At 37.9% G+C, this 14,360-nt stretch overlaps 1 long non-coding RNA gene across 2 annotated transcripts in view; it reads left to right on the forward strand.

The window, feature by feature from the left end:
• The first annotated feature begins 1,772 nt into the window (after positions 1–1,772).
• Positions 1,773–14,360, forward strand: part of LOC102153669 — a 29,310-nt gene continuing 16,722 nt past the window's right edge. For both annotated transcript variants that reach the window (XR_005381173.1, XR_005381172.1), the window contains exon 1: positions 1,773–2,002. This is a non-coding gene — a long non-coding RNA (uncharacterized LOC102153669). The remainder of the gene's footprint in view (positions 2,003–14,360) is intronic.

Here is a 14,360-nt window from a genome sequence, read left to right on the forward strand (position 1 = left end):
CACCCCTTAGACCAAAGGGATCTACTAACCATTGATGCTGTTTCCCCTTTGGCCAGAGTCTCACTAATCTTTCCAGAGGCCAAATTTGGAGAAAAGATTCATGTAAACTCTACAAGCAAGTTCAGCATTGGGAATGGAATTCTGGGCCCTCACATACTCAGAACCTGGCCTAGGTGGGGAGATGGTGCAAGAGTTGCAAAGTCATGTCCCACTAGTCCCATAGACTCTTTGACCCATTAAAAATATCACAACCAATGGAAAACCAGACCAAGGTAAGGGCCCCTCTTGTTTGAGTGTAAGGATAACATTGTAAATTCATATCATTTACTGATTTTCCAGAGCAAAAAAAATTACATGAAATGTAATGTTTTGTTGGTCCTTTTTATGCCATTGTATATTCTAGATTTTCTGGAGCAAAAATTACATGAAATGTAATATTTTGTTGGTCCTTCTTATGCCGCTGTATATTCTACCTACCAATCCAGTGGCCAGTGGGATAGTCTAATGCAAGGAAATTTGAATTTAAAAGATCAGGAATATTGGATGCAGAGAAAAAGATGGAAAATCATTGCCAATATTCATTTTACAAGGCACAGAAATCATCATTTTCTAATGATACCATTTGTCAAAGAAGAACTTGGAATTTTGATCGCAGTGAAGCCGCTGTCAGATCTGCACGTCTGTTCAGAAGCATGCAGTATGTTTGTTCAAATCTGCTTTACTTTGGATGCACTCTGTACGTTGGAAAAGGTAACTGCTCTTGTTGGTTCCTAATGAGTACTCTGCACTAGGCATCCAGACTAATTCAAAGGAATGAGCATTTGTTATCTGAACAGTGGTACTGGATAACAAGTTGCCTAGTTGGCAAGAGAACAAACCCATGTAGGAAAGCCTGAGATGAACTGGGCATGTGAAACTCTGACCCCTCTCACTGTAGGCAAAAGAGAAAGGGAGTTTCACAGGATTTCCCTGATTTATACAACTGCTTCTTGATGGTCTCATCCATGAAATGTGGGTGTTCTGCATAGAACTGGCACCAAATTTTTTTTGTAAATTAAAGAACTGTGCTTCTAATGCTTTGTGTTTCCCATTGTCATGACCCTGTGGCTTCCTTCTTTGTTGGCCCTCAGATTCCTGGGACTTCCATTACAACTCCATCTGTTCATATCCACAGCAGACTAAATTACCACCAGTATCTCAAGGACAGATCTGAGGGAAGTCTGCCGAAGCACACCGCTCACTTCTGAAATCACCAGATGTAAGAATGCAAAGGACTGTAGACCTCACTTACTCAAAACCCTCATTTTATAAATGAACAAGATGAAGCCTAAAAATCTAAGTGCCATGTGCCTGATCACATGGCTTGGGACTAGAATCCAGGGTAGGAAAAGGAACAGAAGTAGCTACTTGATAGCTATTAGTTTTTTATCAGTATGTGCAATGTGCCAGGCATTTGATTCAATTCACAGCTTTTTAACATCCACATCAATCACATAAGATGAGTATTTATTAATCCCATTTACAGATAAGAGAACAGAGGCTCAGATCAGGTGGGTAACTTAGGTCACAGTTCAAGTAAGTGGCAGAGCCAGGATTCAAAGTCTCAGCTCTTTCCATTACACCAGGCTGCCTCTCATATTCTATACACTTTTATGTTCCCTATAGTGTGTATAGTAAACATGGTGCACATTTGTCAAGTGATTATCTAAAAATAGCTTCAGACAAAGTAGAATAACAGACAGGACAACTTGGAACTCTCTTTCTATTGTTGACACCATGATAAAGATGGCAATAAACTGAGTTGCTTTATTTAGTTCATAGCAATGTGAATAACAACCCAGTGTGCCTTGCAGTCACACAGAATTGTTATGATTCTGAGCTCAACTGCCTATAAGGTTATTGCCATTTTCATTTCCATTTTTAAAACAATAAAACTGAAAAAGAAATAATGGAACTGAGACACAGCAAAAGACGTTGAGAAACATCCTTCAAAGTCACAAAGGTAAGCAGGAAACAAAATAAGAATGGAAAAATGAATTTCTGCCCATTCCCCTACACTCCTCCCGTCTGGCAACTACTAGTTTGTTTTCTGTACTCATAAGTCCATTTCTGGGGGGGGGGGGGGGGGGTTTGTTGTTATTTTGATTTTTAGATTCCACATATAAGTGAAATCATTTGTCTTTTTCTACTTTATTTCACTTAGCACAATACTGTCTAAGTAACCATGTGGCAAATGGCACAATTTCACTTATTTTATGCCTGAGTAATATTCCATTGTAATATTCCATTCCACATATACATATACATATACCACATCTTCCATATCCATTCATCTACCAATAGATATTTAGGTTGCTTCCCTACATTGGACATTGTAAATAATGTTGCAATAAATATAAGGGTGTATATATCTTTTAGATTCAGTGTTTTTATTTTATTTGGGTAGATACACAGAAGTGAAATTACTGGTTTATATAGTATTTCTATTTTTAATTTTTTGAGGGCTCCCCATACTGTTTTACACAGTGGCTACTTAATGTATAGTCCCAATAACGGCCTACGAGGGCTCCCTTTTCTCCACATCCTCTTGACACTTGTTTTTCTTGCCTTTTTTTCTTTCTTTTTTTTTTTATTTCAATTAGTTAACAAACAGTGTAATATTAGTTTCAGAATTTAGTGATTCGTCACTTACATACAATATCCAGTGCTCATTACAAGTGCTCTGTAATGTCCATCAGCCATTTAAAAACCAGCCCCCAGGCCACCTCCCCTCCAGTAACCCTCAATTTGTTCTCTATAGTTAAGAGTCGGCTTTCTAGTTTGTCTCATTGTCCCCTCACCTCATATTCATCTGTTTTGTTTCTTAAATTCCACATATAAGTCAAATCATGTGGTATTTGTCTTCCCTGACTGACTTACTTCACATGGCATAAAGCACTCTAGGTCCATCCACATCTTGCAAATGGCAAGATTTCATTATATATTTATTTACTTATTCGTTTGTTTGTTTATTTATTTATTTATTTATTTATTTATTTATTTATTTATTTATATGAATATATATAAATGTTTAATTTGATAAGTTCTTTCAGATTTTGGATACTAACTCTCAGTCATATATGTCATATGCAAATATCTTCTCTCATTCTGTCAGAAGCCTTTTAGTTTTGGTGGTCGTTTCCTTTGCTGTGCGGAAGCTTTTTATTTTGAAGTCCCAATAGTTCATTTTTTCTTTTGCTTCCCTTGCTTCAGGAGATGTGTCTAGTAAGAAGTTGCCATAGCCAAGGTCAAAGAGGTTGCCGTCTGTGTTCTCCTCTAGCATTTTGATGGTTTTCTGTCTCACATTTAGGTCTTTCTGCCACTTTGAATGTATTTTTCTGTACAGTGTAAAAAAAGGATACAGCTTAATTCTTTCACATATCACTGTCCAGTTTTCCCAACACCATTTGTGGAAGAGACTCTTTTTTTCATTGGATAGTCTTTCCTGCTTTGTTGAAGATTAGTTGGCAGTACAGTCGTAGGTCTACTTCTGTGTTCTCTGTTCTGTTCCATTACCTATGTGTCTGTTTTTGTGCTAATACCATGCTTTCTTAATGATAACAGCTTTGTATTATAGCTTGAAGTCCAGAATTGTGATGTCTCTGGCTTTGTTTTTCTTTTTCAACATTACTTTGGCTATTTGGGATCATTTTATGGTTCCATGCAAATTTTAGAATTGTTTGTTCTAGCTCTGTGACAAATGCTGGTGGTATTTTGATTACTTTAGGTAGTATAGACATTTTAGGTAGATTGCTTTAGGTAGTATAGACATTTTAACAGTATTTGCTCTTCCAATCCATGAGCATGGAATGTTTTTCCATTTCTTTGTGTCATCTTCGGTTTCTTTCATAAGAGTTCTGTCATTTTCAGAGTACAGATCTTTTACCTCTTTGATGAGGTTTATTCCTAGGTATCTTATGGTTTGAGACACAATTCTATATAGGATCAATTCCTTGATTTTTCTTTCTGCTGCTGCATTAGTGGTATATAGAAATGCAACAGATTTATGTATATTTTGTACCTTGTGACTTTACTTAATTTGTTTATCAGTTCTGGCAACTTTTTGGTAAAGTCTTTCGTGTTTTCTACATACAGTCCACGTCATCTGCAAAGAGTGAGAGTCTGAGGGTTTTTTTTTTTTTTTTTTGCCAATTTAAATGCCTTTTATTTCTTTTTGTTGTCTGATTACAGAGGTCAGTACTTCCAGTACTATGTTAAATAACAGTGGTAAGAGTGGACATCTCTGTATTGTTCATGACCATAGAATAAAAGCTCTGTTTTTCCCCACTGAGGATGATATTTGGTGTGGATTTTTCATATATGGCCTCTATGATGCTGAGGTATGCTCCCCCAATTGTTTTGCTGAAGATTTTTTATTATGAATGGATATTGCACTGTCAAATGCTTTTTCTGCATCTATTGAGAGTATCATATGGTTCTTATCCTTTCTTTTATTAATGTGTTTTATCACATTGATTGATTTGTGAATGTTGATCCACCCTGGGCAAGCCAGGAATAAATCCCACTTGATCACAGTGAATGATTCTTTTAACATACTGTTGAATTTGATCTGCCAATATTCTTTTGAGAATTTTTGCATCCATGCTCATCATAGGTATTGTCTGTAGTTTTGTTATTTATTGGAGTCCTTGTCTGCTTTTGGAATGAGGGTAATGCTGGTTACACAGAATGAGTTTGGAAATTTTCCTTCCATTTGTATTTTTGGAACAGTTTGAAAAGAATAGGTATTAAAATTTCTTTAAATGTTTGTTAGAATTTCCCTGGGAAGACTCTGGCCCTGGACTTTTGTTTGTTGTGAGATTTTTAATTGCTGATTCAATTCCTTTGCTGGTTATCAGTCTGTTCAAGTTTTCTATGTCTTCCTGTTTCAGTTTTGGTAGTTTATATGTTTCTAGGAATTTATCTGTTTCTTCTGCATTGTCTGATTTGTTGGCATATAATTTTTCATAAAATTCTCTTAAAATTCTATTTCTGTGGTGTTGGTTATTATTTAACTCTCATTCTTGGTTTTATTTATTTGGGTTCTTTCTTTTTTCATTTTGATAAGTCTGGCTAGAGGTTTATCCATTTTATTGATTTTTTTCAAAGAACCAGCTCCTGGTCTCATTGATCTACTGTTTTTTTTGTTTGTTTGTTTGTTTGTTTGTTTCTTTATCATTTATTCCCACTCTAATATTTATTATTTCCCTTCTTCTGTTGGCTTTAGGTTTCATTTGTTATTCTTTCTCTAGCTCCTTTAGGTGTAAAGCTAGGTTTTTTATTTGAGAAACATGGAGTTAGGCCTATATTGCTATATACTTCTCTCTTATGACCACTTTTGTTGCATCCCAAAGGCTTTAGACTGACATGTTTTTCATTTTCATTTGTTTTCCTGTAATTTTTTATTTTGCCTTTAATTTCCTGGTTAACCTATTAATTCTTTAGTAGGATGTTCTTTAACCTCCATATATTTGAATTGCTTTGTTCCAAATTTTTTCTTGTGGTTGACTGCAAATTTCATAGTGTTGTGTTTGAAAATATACATAGTATGATCTTGATCTTTTTGCACTTGTTGGGGGCTGATTTGTGACACAGTATGTGATCTGTTGTGGAGAATGTCCCATGTGCATTCAAAAAGAATGTGTATTCTACTGTTCTAGGATAGAATGCTCTGAATATATCTGTTAAGTCCGTCTGGTCCAGTGTGTCATTCAAAGCCATTGTTTCCTTTTTGATTTTGTACTTAGATGATCTGTCCATTGATGGAAGTGGGGTGTTAAGTTTCCCTACTATTATTACATTATTATCAATGAGTTCCTTTAAGGTTCCCTACTATTATTACATTATTATCAATGAGTTCTTTATGTTTGCTATGAATTGTTTTATATATTTGGGTGCTCCCAAGCTGGGAGCATAAGTATTTACAGTTGTCAGATCTTCTTGTTGGATAGTCCCTTTTATTATGATATTGTGCCCTTCTTCATACAGTCTTAGGTTTAAAATCTAGTTTGTCTGATATAAGTATAGCTACTCAGCTTTCTTTTGACATCATTTGCATGATAGATGGTTCTCCATTCCCTCATTTTCCATCTACAAGTGTCTGTAGGTCTAAAGTGAATCTCTTGTGGGCAGCATATAGATGGGTCTTGTGGTTTGTTTGTTTTTTTTTTATCCATTCTAACAACCTATGTCTTTTGATTGGAGTGGTTAGTCCATTTATATTCAGAGTAATTATTAATAGATATGTATTTAGTGCCATTTTATTACTTGTTTTGTCATTGCTTCTGGAGATTTTCTCTGTTCCTTTCTAGTCTTTCTCACTTTTGGTCTTTTCTTTCCACTCAAAAAGTCCCCTTTAATATTTCTTACAGGGTTGGAACTCCTTTTGTGTTTGTCTAGTAAACTCTATCTCTCCTCTTCTGAATGATAGCCTTGATGGATAAAGTATTCTTCGCTGCATATTTTTCCCATTCTGCATGTTGAATATATTATGCCACTCCCTCCTGGCTTGCCAACAGTCTGTGAACAGATCTGTAGCTGCCTTCTTGGTCATCCCTTGTAAGTAATGGACTTCCTTTGCCTTGTTGCTTTTAGGATTTTTTCTTTATCATTATATTTTGCAAATTTAACTACAATATGTCTTAGTGCTGGCCTGCTTTTATTGACTTTGATGGGAGTTCCTTGTGCCCTTTGGATTTTGATATGTTTTTTACCCACATTAGGGAATTTTTAAGCTATAATTTCCTCAAATAAACTTTCTGCCCCCTTTTGTTTTCTTCTTCTGGGACTCCTATGACACGAATGTTATTATGTTTGATGGAGTTACTGAGTTCCTAAGTCTACCTTAATGATTTAATATTTTTCTTTCTGTCTTTTCTTCAACTTCATTATTTTCCATAATTCTATCTCCTATATCACTTATTCATTGTTCTGCTTCTTCCATCCTATGACCATTACATCCAGTCGGTTTCAAATCTTGGTTGTTGCATTTTTCATTTTGGTCTGATTGTTTTTTAGCTTTTTTTTTTTTTTTATCTCTGCAGTAAGGGTCTTCTTGATGTCTTCCATGCTTTTCTCAAGCCTAGTTTGTATATTCTTATTATATTGTTGTTTTAAAATCTGGATCAGGGATATTGCTATTATCATATTGCTTTTATCTATTTTATGACTTATTCTTTCTTTAGGAATGAATTCCTCCATCTTGGCTTTCTATCTAGGTCTCTATCTTCTCTATGTAGGAAAAGCCTGTTATATTTCCTGCTTATGAGAGTAATGGTTTTATAAACAAGAGACCATATAATGACCAGGACCTGGTGCTTCAGAAAGTGTCTCTGGTGTATGTTGTGTGTACTCTGCTGCTGTGTTTTGTTTGCTCTATCCCTCCGTTCAGTCCTCTGCAGAGTTTCTCCTTGCCTGCAGAGGGGAGCATTTGGACCTTGGCCAGACTATGGCTAGTTTTAATGAGGTGTGCTCTGGTCGGCTCGCTGAAAGAGACCTTATGCTAATTCTACTAGTACTGATACTTTGCAGAATTGTATGGTCAGGAGATGTGGTGCATGCAGCTGTTTCTGCTGGTCTTTTGGAGGAGGACCCTGCTGCTCTGGTCCTTAGGCACATTTGCCTGAGAAAAAGCAGTACCAACAGAGTTTAGGGGGTGGGATTTGGTGTAAGCAGATTTAGGCAGCTTGTGTTGCTGCTGTGCCATTTACTGAAGTTGGTTTATGCTGAGGTGTGGGGGCAGCAAGATGGAGATAGCACTTTGTCCTGGAGATGAGAGTCTATGCTTACTGCTCCTTTTCCCCTGAAGGTGGAAGTTCATGCTTGTCTCAGGCTCTCAAGGAAGTGGTTTCAGAGGAGCAAACAATTTCCCCTCAAACATCATAGACATTTTTGATATTGCTGATTTCATGCTCTCTGTCTCTGGGTCACTTGCCTGTCTAGAGAAGCACAGCACCCCTTGAGCTCTACCCCCATCCAGGTCCCTGGCTTTTAAAATTCCAAACTTCAGGGACTTGTTGTGGTAAGGACCTATACTAGTCCTCTGAGAAAGGGCCTCACTGCACTGGGACGAATGCAGGTTTGATCCAGATGGCAGTCATGCCAGAGCACAGGAGCATGGGATTGGAGCAAAGCGGACTAAACAAACAGTATCTGGGTTATCCACCCTCAACAGGTACTTCTGCACCTATGCCAAGGGGCAAGGGAGGAAATGGTCCTCATTGGCTCTTTTGTCCCTAGATAGGCAGGGCCATCTTTCTGAGATGAGTTCCAAAAAGTAGGAACAGTCTCTCCCTTGCACCTTAGGCAATCCTCAGATCACCTGGTTTGCCCCTGGTTTGCTTATGTGCATGCTTTTCTGGAATAGGGCAGCATCCTCAGGTCTCTGTCCCATCTAAGCCAGGAGACCTCTGAAACTCCAGACTTTGAAACCCACTCATTGCAAAACTGAGCCCCTCTCATTTTCCAAGCGAATGGCTTTGTAAGTATTCCCTTTGTGCATATCTCTGTGTGCTCCACTCTCTCCAAGAATGAGACTCCCTTTCCTCCACAGCACCCATAATCCATTTCTTTCTTTTACTTAAATTCAATTTGCCTTCATATAATATCCAGTGCTCATCTCATCACTTACCCTCCTTAATGCCCTTCACCCAGTTACCCTACCCCCCCATCCATCTCCCTTTCTGCCATATGTATGCTTCTCAGAGTTAGAAGTCTCTCATGGCTTGTCTTCCTCTCTAATTTTTCCTCCCTTCAGTCCCTTTCACTATTTTTTATATTCCATACATGAGTGAAACCATATGATAATTCTCTTTCTCCAACAGAAGTATTTCATTCAGCATAATACCCTCCAGTTCCATCCATGTCAATGTCAATGGTAAGTACTCATTCTTTCTGATGGCTGAGTAATATCCATTGTATCTATACATCTTCTTCTTTATCCATTCATCTGTTGAAGGATATCATGGCTCCTTCCACAGTTTGGCTATTATGGACATTGCTGCTATGAACATTGGGGTGCAGGTGCCCCTTTGTTTCACTACATCTGTATCTTTGGGGTAAATACCCAGTAGTGCAATTGCTGGGTCATAGGATAGTTCTATTTTTAACTTCTTGAGGAACTTTCACACTGTTTTCCAGAGTGGCTGTGCTAGCTTGCATTCCTACCAACCATGCAAGAGGGCTCCTCTTTCTCCACATCCTCACCAACATTTGTTGTTTCCTGTCTTGTTAATTTTAGTCATGCTCACCGGTGTAAAATGGTATCTCATTGTGGTTTTGATTTGTATTTCCCTAATGGCAAGTGATATGGAGCTTTCATGTGCTTGTTGGCTATGTGTAGGTCTTTCCTGGAGAAATATCTGTTCATGTTTTCTGCCCGTTTTCTGACTCAATTGTTTGGTTTTGGGGCTTTGAGTTTAATAAATTCTTTATAGATCTTGGATACCAGTCCTTTATCTGATATGTCATTTGTAAATATCTTCTGCCATTATGTAGGTTACCTTTTAGTTCTCTTATGACTGTTTCCTTTACTGTGCAGAAACTTTTTATCTTGATGAAGTCCTAATAGTTCATTTTTACTTTTGTATCCCCTGCCTTTATAGACATGTCTTGCAAGAAGTTGCTGTGGCTGACATCAAAAAAGTTGCTCCCTGTGTTGTCCTCTAAGATTTTAATGTATTCCTGTCTCACATTTAGACCTTTCATCCATTTTGAGTTTATCTTTGTGTATGGTGTAAGAAAATGGTCCAGTTTTATTTTTCTGCATGAGGCTGTCCAATTTTCCCAACATCATTTATTGAAGAGATTGTCTTTTTTTCCATTGGATATTCTTTCCTATCTTGTCAAAGAAGAGTTGACCATAGAGTTGAGGGTCCATTTCTGGGTTCTCTATTCTGTTGCATTAATTTATGTGTCTGTTTTTGTGCCAGTACCACACTGTCTTGATGATCACAACTTTGTAATACAGCTTGAAGTCAGGCATTGTGATGCCCCCAGCTTTGGCTTTATTTTTCAACAGTCCTCTGGCCATTCAGGGTCTTTTATGGTTCCATGCAAATCTTAGGATTATTTATTCCAACTCTGTGAAGAAAGTCTTTTGTTAGGATTGCATTGAATGTCTAAACTGCCCTAGGTAGCATAGACATTTTCACAATATTTATTCTTCCAATCCATGAGCATGGAATGTTTTCTCATCTCTTTGTGTCTTCCTCAATTCCTTTCATAAATGTTCTGTAGTTATTTGGGTACAGATCCTTTACCTTTTTGGTTAGGTTTATTCCTAGGTATCTTATGGTTTTGGGTGCAATTGTAAATTTGCAATTTCTTAATTTCTCTTTCTTCAGTCTCAGTGTATAGAAATGCAACTGATTTCTGTGTGTTGATTTTGTATCCTGTCACATTGCTGAACTGCTGTATAAGTTCTAACAATTTGGGGTGGAGTCTTTTAGGTTCTCTATATACAGTATCATGTTATCTGTGAAGAGTGAGAGTTTGACTTCTCATTTGCCAATTCAAATGCCCTTTCTTTTTGTTGTCCAGTTGCTGAGGCTAGGACTTCTAGTACCATGTTGAACAACAGTGGTGAGAGTGGGCATCCCTGTCATTCTCAATGGGGGAACACTGGGAGCCTTTCCCCTAAGATCAAGGATCTTAGGGGAAAGATCAGGGATCTTAGGGGAAAGGCTCCCAGTGTTTCCCCATTGAAAATGATATTCACTGTGGGCTTTTCGTATTTGGCTTTTATGATATTGAGGTTTGTTCCCTCTATCCCTACACTTTGAAGAGTTTTAATCAGGAAAGCATGCTATATTTTGTCAAATGCTTTCTCTGCATCTATTGAAAGGATCATATGGTTCTTGTCTTTTCTTTTATTAATGTGATCTATCACATTGATTGATTTATGAATGTTGAACCACCCTTGCATCCTAGGGATAAGTCCAACGTGGTCATGGGGAATAATCATCTTATAATGTACTATTGGATCCTATTGGCTAATATCTTGGTGAGTATTTTGGCATCCATGTTCCTCAGGGATATTGGTCTGTAATTCTCCTTTTTGATGGGGTTTTTGTCTGTTTTTTTTTTGTTTGTTTGTTTGTTTGTTTTTGTTTTTGGGGTTTCTTTTTTTAGTTTTTTACTTTTAATTTTTAAAATTTTTTTATTGGAGTTCAATTTGCCCACATTTAGCATAACACCCAGTGCTCATCCTGCCAAACGCCCCTGCTCAGTGCCGATCACCCAGTTTTTGTCTGGTTTTGGAATCAAGGTAATGCTGGCCCCATATAAATAGTTTGTACATTTTCTTTCCATTTTTATCTTTTGAAACAACTTCAGTAGAATAGGTATTATTTCTTCCTTAAATTTTTGGTAGAATTCCCCTGGGAAGCCATCTTTCCCTGGACTTCTGTCTTCTATGTCACTTACTCTCTCTTCTGCCTCATTTACCCTAGCTGTGAGAGCATACAGTTTAGACTGCATCTCAGTTAGAGTATTTTTAATTTTTGCCTGATTAGATCTCATTTCTGCAGTGAGAGATTCTCTAGAGTCTTTTATGCTTTTTTTTTTCAAGTCCAATTATAACTTTATAATTATAATCCTGAATTCTATCCCCAACATTTTACTTACGTCCATATCCATTAAATCTGTAGCAGAGTATTACCTCTGTTTTTTTCTTTTGGGATGAATTCTTCCTTCTAGTCATTTCATTCCCTGCAGAATGGTTGTGTAACTGAGTGGAATCAAAAAGATCAACCACAACTCAAGCAAAATACACATTAGACAATTCCAAAGAGGTGAGGAACCAAAAAATAAAAGAAAAAAGACAAAGAGAAAGAGAAAGAAAAACAAATTTTAAAAAGAGTGAGGAGAGAATATTATCTCACAGAATGGACCAAGATGGTGATCCACTTGGTTCTGAGTGTATTTTGGTCTGTATGATAGAAGGTACTAAAATCCAAAATTGAAAAAAAAAAAAAAGCAAAACTTATATATATACAAAAGTAAAATTGAATACAGTGAAAGGAAGCCAAAAATGACGAATATATTTATAACATGTAATTGTAAAATATGAAAGTCAAAAAAGGAAAAAACTTAAAAATGAAGAGTTGATAAAATATCATAGTTAAGATGGGAAAAAAGAAAGAATATTGGAAAATTTTAACCTGAAAGATAAAGGAATCATAATTTAAAAAAACAAACAAACAAACAAACAAACAAACACCCTCAAGTTCTATATACTATTTTCCTCTAGTCCTGGAGTTTTCCAGTGCTGTTTGGTCAGTAAACTTGCTGTTTCCCTGTTGTTCCAGCTCGTCTTCTGGGGGAGGGCCTGCTGCACTGATTCTCAGGTGCCTGTGCCTGGGTGGAGATGCCCCACCCCTTGCCAGGTGGCCAGGGTCAGTGTAAGCAGTTTGCCATGTGAAGCCTTTGTTCCTGGAAGCTGTGCCTCTCTTGAGAGTGAAAGGTAAAAACAAAAGTGGCCACGCTCAGACCTCCAGCCCTGGAGCCAGGAGATCCTGGCATGTGCCAAACTGCAGACTTCTATAGTGCCCACTCACTCAGATCCTCCTTGGAGGCAGAGGGGAGATGGGGAACATTGATTTGTGCAATGTGGAGGGTGCGAGCAGGGAGAGGCTTTGCCTACCTGTGCATGCACCCACTCTGCCCCTCCCAGAGGAAGGGGTAGAGCTTCTGACTGGCATGGCCCAGGGCCATGGCATGGAGAGCATTCACCCAGTAGAGTGTCTCCCAGAAGAAAGCAGAGGGTTGCTGGGTTCCAGTCCTTTGCAGGGACCCAGCACCGAGAGCAGTCACCCAATCTATCCCCCATTTTCAGTTTATTGCACAACGAGCTGAGCCTTCTCCTGGGCTCACTGACTTAAACTCACTTCCTGCTCTGTTTCTCCTCTCTGCACTCCTACTTTGCAAGAAGTGATCACTCTTGAATTTGTAGAGTCCCAGCCATTCTTTCTTTACATCTCAGGTTGAATTCATAGGCATTCAGGATGGTTTAAAAGTTATCTAGCTAAATTTGGGGGACCAGATGAAAGCAGACCCCTACTCTTCTGCCATCATGCATCAATCCGATAATCCATTTCTTCCCCAAACCACAATAGCCTCTCCTCCTACTCTCCTTGATGTGGTCTCTTCTCTCCCTCTAGTTGTGCGGTTTGTTCTTCAGTCGTCAGGTCAACTTATTGGGTATTCAGAATGATTTGATAGCTATCTAGCTTTGCTTGAGGGAAGAGGCAAGCCTAGGGCCCTCTTCCTATGCCACCATCTTAGCCCCCGCCCCCTTCTATTTCTTGTCTTTTTGATACTAGAATCACTAGATTCTGACCGGTGTGATCTGGCTCCTTGTCTCATCTCCTCTCAATTGCATTCAATCAACAACATTTGTTAGGTATTAATTATGTGTCAGACATTGTACCAGAGTATTTGAATGCAGCTAAGTCAAAAACACAATAGCCCTTTTCTCCTGAAGCTTACAGATATTAATCAAATTATCACATTAATGCAGAATTAGGCATTCACTGAAACTTTCAGAGGCACAGCCCACTAGGTGCAGGGTCTTTTCCACCAGATGCTTCCAGCTCAGTAAACCTACAGTGATGCAGTTCTCCTTGGACTAATTCAATGATCAGTTGGCCTTTCAAAAATATGAATTATCCTAATCATGTAGAAACATCCATTTCTTTTTTTTTTTAAGATTTTATTCATTTATTCATGAGAGACAGAGAGAGGAAGACACATAGGCAGAGGGAGAAGCAGGCTGCCCACAGGGATCCTGATGCAGGATTCAATCCCAGGACTCCAGGATCATGACCTGAGCCAAAGGGAGACATTCAACCACTAAGCCACTCAGGTACCCTGAAACATCCACTTCTAAAGAGATAATTTTTTTTGGTGTTAATAATAATTTTTTAAATTTTATTTTAGAAAAACATTTCTGACTGGGATGCCTGGATGGCTCAGTGGTTGAGCGCCTGACTTTGGCTCAGGTCATGATCCTGGCATCCTATGATCGAGTCCTGCATCAGACTCCCCACGAGGATCCTGCCTCTCCCTCTGCCTATGTCTCTGTATCTTGCTCTGTGTCTCTCATGAACAAATAAAATAAAATCTTTTATTTAAAAAAAGCATTTCTTACTACACACTCAAGCTTTTGATGAATTACTTAAAACTTTGAGGGGTTTGTAAATAGAGAATAGTATCTTATTAATGCTAGTCTATGAATATACATTTATTATTTGAAAACTGGCAGAGAATTATGACCCTTATCTACCTCAATTGCTTTGAAGCATTCACAGAAATTTAATCTG

The sequence above is a fragment of the Canis lupus genome, chromosome 29 (genome assembly GCF_011100685.1).
Source record: "Canis lupus familiaris isolate Mischka breed German Shepherd chromosome 29, alternate assembly UU_Cfam_GSD_1.0, whole genome shotgun sequence".
Taxonomy (NCBI): domain Eukaryota; kingdom Metazoa; phylum Chordata; class Mammalia; order Carnivora; family Canidae; genus Canis; species Canis lupus.